The sequence below is a fragment of the Neofelis nebulosa genome, chromosome 10, assembly GCF_028018385.1.
Source record: "Neofelis nebulosa isolate mNeoNeb1 chromosome 10, mNeoNeb1.pri, whole genome shotgun sequence".
Taxonomy (NCBI): Eukaryota; Metazoa; Chordata; class Mammalia; order Carnivora; family Felidae; genus Neofelis; species Neofelis nebulosa.
Window position 1 is genome coordinate 35860902 of NC_080791.1, and position 9841 is coordinate 35870742.

The 9841-nt window shown below is 36.0% G+C and overlaps 1 pseudogene; it reads right to left on the bottom strand.

Moving 5' to 3' along the window:
* Nucleotides 1-292: 292 nt before the first annotated feature.
* Nucleotides 293-472, bottom strand: LOC131488998 (U2 spliceosomal RNA; annotated as a pseudogene).
* Nucleotides 473-9841: the final 9369 nt, after the last annotated feature.

The window sequence follows — 9841 nt, forward strand, 5'->3', positions numbered from 1 at the left end:
CACAATTCTGTTAAAATTTTCAAACCATAGATTTAATCTGCATAAATACATACTATACTATAGTATATAAGAAGAATGGGATGGGAAATTATGTAGTGTTTAAAACAATGTTGTAAATCTATGTTCATTACAAAAACATACATCTACAAAAATCAGTAAATGGAAAATCAAGTCACAAATGGTATGTTACATATAATTAAACTATTTTTTAAATTTATTTATTTATTTTGAGAGAGAGATAGAGGGAGAGGCAGAGAAAGAGGGGGAGAGAGAGAGAGAGTCCCAAGCAGGCTCTGAGCTGTCAGCACAGAGCCCCATGCAGGGCTCAAACCCACAAACTGCTAAATCATGACTTGAGCTAAAATCAAGAGTGCAATGCTTAACCAACTGAGCGCCCAAGGTGCCCACCATACAATTAAACTGTTAAAAACAGATAATACACTTGATCTTAGCCAAAAAGCCAAGAAGTGAGATATATATATATATATATATATATATATATATATATATAATTAAATTCTTAATAAAAATATGGTATAAATGTATGATAATTAAAGTTACACAAAGTTATATCATATTATATATTTTATTATGTTCTTTTGATTAAGTTATATTAAAACAGAACACAAAAGTATCTGGAAGGAATTTTACCAAATTTTTAAGTGGCGTATCTTTTGGTTATTTTTTTAATTCTTTAGATTTTCAGTACTATCTGCATATATGTTTTAAATATATTACTCATTAATCATGCAGACAATGAGGTTAAAATATTCTAATGTGGCTTAATGTTTGTTTATCACCAAGAAGATCAAGTCTAAAGTGTGTCCATGCACTATGTTGCTGATTTAAAATGAAGTAAAAGACTTGAGGCACCTGGGTGGCTCAGTCAGTTGAACATCTGACTTTGGCTCAGGTCATGATCTTGCAGTTTGTGAGTTCAAGCGTTCAAGTCCCGCGTTGGGCTCTGTGCTGACAGCTCAGAGCCTGGAGCCTGTTTCAGATCCTGTAGCTCCCTCTCTCTCTGCCCCTCCCCAGCTCTCCCTATCTCTCTCAATAATAAATAAACATTAAAATAATAAAAGTAAAAATAAATAAATAAAATGAAGCCAAAGAGTACTGGAGTTGAGCATGTAAGTATCTAATCAGCATGGATTTTAGAGGACTAAATGTCTATGGGGGCATATAAGACCATTTGTTTAGATGTAATTGGCTTCCAGAAGGTATAGAAAGAAGTAGAGAGAGGATGAGGTAGAGGAGGAAGACCAAACTGGTCCAATGGAAGAACAATAGGGGTAACTGGTAGCCAGAGAAGGAATGAGAGACATGGTTGGCTTTTGATCAAACTTAACATTTTTCTTGAGTTTCACTATAAAGATATTTTCATTCCGATTCATTCAGAGACTTTCTAAACGACAGTCACTAACCTAGGCTTCTCTGCCTTGTCTCTCATTGCCTACCCAACAAACCTTGCCACACTGATTCCTCATAATCTTATTCATCCCTTGCCTTATTGCCTTCAACCATACTGTAACCTCTCTGAAACCTCTTTAACTGCTTTCCAGCTTCCAAAGTTACATTTCTACTGTGAAGACTTTCCTATCACCCTGATAATGAATCACTATTTTTCTTTTTTGGTACCCCAGCAGAATTTTACAGAGTTCCTTGCTATAGAAATTGTATATTAAACCATGCTATTGTGTAGGGAAAATATGGCACGTGTTGAGAGCCTACAATTGTGCCAGACAGACAGTAAACATTTTAAATAAATAATTTCATTTAAATTAGTGGTAATTATGCACATGTGGAGTAATGCATTATGTCAATTTTGTAGATAATAAAATGAGGCTTATAGTTGAATAAACCTGCTCAAAACCACAGAGCTGATTAATGGTAAACAAGCATTTAATATCAGGTGCATTTGCCACCAAAGCCTATAATTTACTCTCCTTAGTTACATACCTACTTCCTCTGATTGATTATACATCTTTCCAGAGTAGAGGTTTGGCCTTAGTCATCTTAATGAGAAGCACTTGACTTAAGACCTTGAATATTGTAGTTGCCCTATTCTTTTTTTAAAGAGTAAATGATTTAATCCCTACAATAACTTTAAATTTTTGTTTTGTTTCTCTGGACACTTTAACACCAAATGATAAGTTATTTGGTTCTATAAGTAAACACAAGTAATAAATAAATATCATATCAACTATAGTTAAATTTTGAAACAAAAACGGTTTTATTGGTATTGTGTCAATGAATGTAGGTGAACATGGAGCATGAATAAATTGTGTGAATAGAGACACAAATCAGGTTTTAAAGATATGTTATTTATTTGGAAATTACACATTTCTTGTTTTAAAATAGTAAAGTTTATTAAGACAAAGATTACTAGCTGGAGTAGCTATATTTATATCAGACAAACTAGACTTTAAATAAAAGGCTGTAACAAGAGATGAAGAAGGGCATTATATAATAATTACAGGGTCTATTCATCGGGAAGAGCTAACAATTATAAATGTCTATGCGCCAAATACGGGAGCCCCCAAATATATAAAACAATTACTCACAAACATAAGCAACCTTATTGACAAGAATGTGGTAATTGCAGGGGACCTTAACACTCCACTTACAGAAATGGATAGATCATCTAGACACACGGTCAATAAAGAAACAAGGGCCCTGAATGATACATTGGACCAGATGGAATTGACAGATATATTTAGAACTCTGCATCCCAAAGCAACAGTACATACTGTCTTCTCAAGTGCACATGGAACATTCTCCAAGATAGATCACATACTGGGTCACAAAACAGCCCTTCATAAGTATACAAGAACTGAAATCATACCATGCATTCTTTCATACCACAATGCTGTGAAGCTTGAAATCAACCACAGGAAAAAGTCTGGAAAACCTCCAAAAGCAAGGAGGTTAAAGAACACCCTACTAAAGAATGAGTGGGTCAACCAGGCAATTAGAGAAGAAATTAAAAAATATATGGAAACAAACGAAAATGAAAATACAACAATCCAAACGCTTTGGGATGCAGCGAAGGCAGTCCTGAAAGGAAAATACATTGCAATCCAGGCCTATCTCAAGAAACAAGAAAAATCCCAAATACAAAATCTAACAGCACACCCAAAGGAAATAGAAGCAGAACAGCAAAGACAGCCTAAACCCAGCAGAAGAAGAGAAATAATAAAGATCAGAGCAGAAATAAACAATATAGAATCTAAAAAAACTGTAGAACAGATCAAAGAAACCAAGAGTTGGTTTTTTGAAAAAATAAACAAAATTGATAAACCTCTAGCCAGGCTTCTCACAAAGAAGAGGGAGATGACCCAAATAGATAAAATCATGAATGAAAATGGTATTATTACAACCAATCCCTCAGAGATACAAACAATTATCAGGGAATACTATGAAAAATTATATGCCAACAAACTGGACAACCTGGAAGAAATGGACAAATTCCTAAACACCCACACACTTCCAAAACTCAATCAGGAGGAAATAGAAAGCTTGAACAGACCCATAACCAGCGAAGAAATTGAACCGGTTATCAAAAATCTCCCAACAAGTAAGAGTCCAGGACCAGATGCCTTCCCAGGGGAATTCTACCAGACGTTTAAAGCAGAGATAATACCTATCCTTCTCAAGCTACTCCAAAAAATAGAAAGGGAAGGAAAACTTCCAGCCTCATTCTATGAAGCCAGTATTACTTTGATTCCTAAACCAGACAGAGACCCAGTAAAAAAAGAGAACTACAGGCCAATATCCCTGATGAATATGGATGCAAAAATTCTCAAAAAGATACTAGCAAATCAAATTCAACAGCATATAAAAAGAATTATTCACCATGATCAAGTGGGATTCATTCCTGGGATAAAAGGCTGGTTCAACATTCGCAAATGAATCAATGTGATACATCACATTAATAAAAGAAAAGATAAGAACCATATGACCCTGTCAATCGATGCAGAAAAGGCCTTTGACAAAATTCAGCAACGTTTCTTAATAAAAACCCTCGAGAAAGTCGGGATAGAAGGAGCATACTTAAACATCATAAAAGCCATTTATGAAAAGCCCACAGCTAACATCATCCTCAACGGGGAAAAACTGAGAGCTTTTTCCCTGAGATCAGGAACATGACAGGGATGTCCACTCTCCCCGTTAACATAGTGTTGGAAGTTCTAGCATCAGCAATCAGACAACAAAAGGAAATCAAAAGCATCAAAATTGGCAAGGATGAAGTCAAGCTTTCACTTTTTGCAGATGACATGATGCTATACATGGAAAATCCGATAGACTCCACCAAAACTCTGCTAGAACTGGTACATGAATTCAGCAAAGTTGCAGGATACAAAATCAATGTACAGAAATCAGTTGCATCCTTATACACTAATAATGAAGCCACAGAAAGACAAATAAAAAAACTGATCCCATTCACAATTGCACCAAGAACCATAAAATACCTAGGAATAAATCTAACCAAAGATGTAAAAGATATGTATGCTGAAACTATAGAAAGCTTATGAAGGAAATTGAAGAAGATATAAAGAAATGGAAAAACATTCCGTGCTTGTGGATTGGAAGAATAAATATTGTCAAAATGTCAATACTACCCAAAGCTATCTACACATTCAATGCAATCCCAATCAAAATTGCACTAGCATTCTTCTCAAAAATGGAACAAGCAATCCTAAAATTCATATGGAACCACAAAAGGCCCCGAATAACCAAAGTAATTTTGAAGAAGAAGACCAAAGAAGTAGGCATCACAATCCCAGACATTAGCCTCTACTACAAAGCTGTAATCATCAAGACAACATGGTATTGGCACAAAAACAGACACATAGACCAATGGAATAGAATAGAAACCCCAGAACTAGACCCACAAACGTATGGCCAACTCATTTTTGACAAAGCAGGAAAGAACATCCAATGGAAAAAAAGACAGTCTCTTTAACAAATGGTGCTGGGAGAACTGGACAGCAACATGCAGAAGGTTGAAACTAGACCACTTTTTCACACCATTCACAAAAATAAACTCAAAATGGAGAAAAGGACCTGAATGTGAGCCAGGAAACCATCAAAACCCTAGAGGAGAAAGCAGGAAAAGACCTCTCTGACCTCAGCCGTAGCAATCTCTTACTCGACACATCCCCAAAGGCAAGGGAATTAAAAGCAAAAATGAATTACTGGGACCTTATGAAGATAAAAAGCTTCTGCACAGCAAAGGAAACAACCAACAAAACTAAAAGGCAACCAACGGAATGGGAAAAGATATTTGCAAATGACATATTGGACAAAGGGCTAGTATCCAAAATCTATAAATAACTCACCAAACTCCACACCCAGAAAACAAATAACCCAGTGAAGAAATGGGCAGAAAACATGAATAGACACTTCTCTAAAGAAGACATCCAGATGGCCAACAGGCACATGAAAAGATGCTCAACGTCGTTCCTCATCAGGGAAATACAAATCAAAACCAAACTCAGATATCACCTCACGCCAGTCAGAGTGGCCAAAATGAACAAATCAAGAGACTATAGATGCTGGCGAGGATGTGGAGAAACGGGAACCCTCTTGCACTGTTGGTGGGAATGCAAATTGGTGTAGCCACTCTGGAAAACAGTGTGGAGGTTCCTCAGAAAATTAAAAATAGACCTACCCTATGACCCAGCAGTAGCACTGCTAGGAATTTACCCAAGGGATACAGCAGTATCGATGCATAGGGGCACTTGTACCCCAATGTTTATAGCAGCACTCTCAACAATAGCCAAATTATGGAAAGAGCCTAAATGTCCATCAACGGATGAATGGATAAAGAAATCGTGGTTTATATACACAATGGAGTACTACGTGGCAATGAGAAAGAATGAAATATGGCCCTTTGTAGCAACATGGATGGAACTGGAGAGTGTGATGCTAAGTGAAATAAGCCATACAGAGAAAGACAGATACCATATGTTTTCACTCTTATGTGGATCCTGAGAAACTTAACAGAAACCCATGGGGGAGCGGAAGGAAAAAAAAAAAAAAAAAGGAGGTTAGAGTGGGAGAGAGCCAAAGCATAAGAGACTCTTAAAAACTGAGAACAAACTGAGGGTTGATGGGGGGTGCGAGGGAAGGGTGGGTGGGGGATGGGTATTGAGAAGGGCACATTTTGGAATAAGCATGGGTGTTGTATGGAAACCTATTTGACAATAAATTTTATATATTGGGGAAAAAACAAAGATTAGTTATCACCTGTTATGTTATATTTTCAAAAAAATAACCAAATTTATACTGGTAATCTCAAGTGTATTCTTAAACAGGTATAAAAATAGATCCAGTATAAGTTCATATTGCAGTATCTATCTGCTCTAAGACATATATTGAACACTGTTGAAGTTTCTTTCTTTTATATATTTTAAAGTGCTATATTTTATATGGTGCTTTAAACAGAAAAAAAAAATACAAATGTCCTTTCCTAAAAGATAGTTTTGGAATCCTAATGATGTGCTTACAGTAGATTAAAACATCTTGACTAATGGAAAACAAGATAAAACTTTCTTTATTTGATTATCCAGACATGATATGATAACACTATACATAGAAACATAAAGCCAAATTAATAATTGTTATAAAACCCTTAAACTCCATTTTTCTTCCCTTTCAACCTCAAGTGGGATATGATGCACACAGGTAGAGGACAGAAAAGCAGCGAAGTGTAACGCTACAGTTTTCTAAAATGACTCATCTTAATTCTCTCCAATCTATTTTGACAAATCTAAGGACTCGTGCTTATATGAAAGAGAAAGGGATAGGAAAGAAAACAGACATATTAAAATGTTATATATAGGACACAGTGATCCCAGTTTAGAGCTCAGCAGTATTTACAGGAAGGTTTATTACCTGCATTTAATAATGAGAAAACTGAAGCATTAAAAATTATATGTAATTCATTTAAAAAGTTTTACCAGAGAAAATAAAGGCTGAAAAACAATGAGTGAATAATTCTAATCTCCATTAAATCATATTATGTTTTAGAATGTACAAATTCACAAAGTTATATGTGGATGAAACTACACGAAATAGTAACCTCTCCAAAAAATAAAATTGTGACAGCAAAGGAGAATTAATATTTAAATTCACTATAAATAAAAAAATGAAAGATTTTTCAATTATTTTTCCAAACACTGAATTATTGTCCTAAAAATGTTTTTCTGTTGAAAAACACAGATGATTTATAATAATGCATGTCAATGGATTACCAGAAAATATAATAATCTTGAGGCAACATTGTTTTGTTATATATTCTAAAGTCACAATACTTTATTACATATTTAGAATGAAATGAGAAATTTATTCAAAGACAAGCAGCAGTTATAATTTTGTCAGGCTGACAGCGTATAATTGGTTAAAAGCATCCATAGATTAAGTAAATACTGGATTTTGGATAGAGGTGTCAAAACAGGCTTGCTTTATGAGACTTTTTTTGGGTATTGGTTATTTATTATTATGAATATCAGAGCTATCATGCATTTCGTTAAACTTCTGAAGGTTCTCCACTTCCCAACCATATAAACTTTGACAGTTTACTTACAGCAGACAGAAATCCATTGATCAAATCCTTCCTCGAGAGAGGTCTTTCTGAGCAACTGGGAGGAATCTGTCTAGTTGACAGCATCTTCTTTCCTCCTTTTGGTTTACCTCTGCTTTTGAGTTTTTGGTTTACCTCTGCTTTTGAGTTTTTGGTTTACCTCTGCTTTTGAGTTTAGATTACACTCTTCTAGGGGTGACCCTAGCCAGGGACCAGACAGGACTGAAGCATAAGCTCCTGGCCACTAAGGTGAGTATGACAGTCTTTTTATTAGCAGTCTTTGCTGCAAAGCTCTCCTTTGATCTAGCAGAGACTTTGCCAGATCTACTTCATGATTCAACAGCTTCCCCTAACCAACGTCACTTTCTCCCTTTTCTTTTTTTCAGGTATAATCCCTAATAAATCTTGTGTACTCTTAACTCCATTTCAGTATCTCCTTTCCAAAGGACAAAACTGTCACAGAATTTCAGAGAATAAGATAGAGTTCCAAAACTTGGTGACTCATCGGCCTGGCAATGAGGACACTATGTTAGGGATTATGTGAGGTGGGGGTTGTCGTGGGAACAAAGTGGTAGCTCAATTGCTAAAACTCTAGCAGGTGGTTATTGCAGGGAATGTCCCAAGAAAAGAAAAGACCTTGGTCTGTTCAATGATATAGGTATTGGAAAAATATGGGGATGCAAGTTTGAGAGGAAGAGGATAGGGAAGTTACATAAAAGGAAAATAGAATAGGCTGGCTTTGTAAAGTTGTATTGATGCTCTACCTAAGGACAATGAAAAGCTTAACAAACAACTATAAAGTAAGTGTGAAGTCCAGAGGCTTTCTTGTGTAGTTTACAAAAAGAGAAAAAAGCAGCTGAACACCAAACTTAGAATTTAGTAACCAAACGAGTAAATTTCAAACATGATGTAATGGTAATCTAAAGCACAACTGTAATGACAAAATCTGGGCCTGAGCAGTGGCCAAATGCCTGACTAACTGGTCAGGCATCTAGAAAAGAAAAGGTTGCAAGATAGAGACAAGGAGGTCTGTATAGAATCGTGTGGAAGAGCCTATGGGAGTGGATACGAAGTGTAAATATTTTAGTATTACATCTTAATGTCCTCAGGATAGTATACTCCACAGAGAAAGCACTAAAAAGCCAAACAGATAAAATGAAATGAGCCAGCCTTTGTTATCAGCCATTATAGAAGTGGGACAATACCCCCATGCAAGGAGTAGCTACAAAAAGGTCAGCAATTCATTTTAATAGGAAAAAACACCTGTTCTTAGTATATTTAATTGTCTTTCCAATTGGAAGATCTTCAAACATAGTTATCATTAGAGTACTTACAACATTTTACACATCATAATTTTCAATCAGGGGAACTCTTCATAGCCGAAGAAGTGTGAGTGTAATCAACTGGTCCTATGACATGCTGCAGTACCCTAACACAGCTGGCCTTATTGAATGCTGGCATGACCTTCTAATTGTGCAGTTGAAATGACATCTCAGAGATGGCACTCAGGATTTATGAAGTGTTATTTCTCAGGTCACAATGCATTTATGAAACCAGAGTTTTACAAAGTGCTATATCCCCAAAAAGAAGCATACATGGGAGAAAGAACCAATGAGTAGAAATGTCCTACCTAGAATCATTTTCAGTGACTCGTGGGACAATTTCTGTTTCCTATCACAAGTCTTGGCTCTGTAGAGATGGAGTTTTTGGACCCAAACAGCACACACTTGACAGGAAACCCAAAAAATTTCTCATTGAAACTACATGTTCCGGTTGCTGCCAGTTCATATGAATTTCCTATATCCAGACACCAACAGAGAAGAAGAGGTATGACTATATTGGCAAAGCTAATTAACCATGGTCAACATTAAAAAGTAGGGTTGACTTTCACAATGATGGCAGAAAGGAACATGTTTTGAACCCAGATGATCCCCTTGGGTGCATCCTGACATTTCCATACTTCATTGTATAAGTCAGTAGACATATGCAGTAACTTAAAAGTGAAGAGACATGATTTTAAAGGATTCAGGTGCTTTGAAATAAAGACTTGGATCATATTGCCAAATAAGCCACAAACTAAGGTATTATCTGAGGGTCAGGAGGTTTAGAATAGATTGTAGAAGAGAAAGGATATGCATACCAGTGGTGGCCCTGAGATCAACTGCAGGGATGGAGACTGTATTTCATATTACTATGCTTTCACTTCCGAGTTTCCCTTCAGGAAGAAAGGCACACAGAAACCATGAAGAGCTG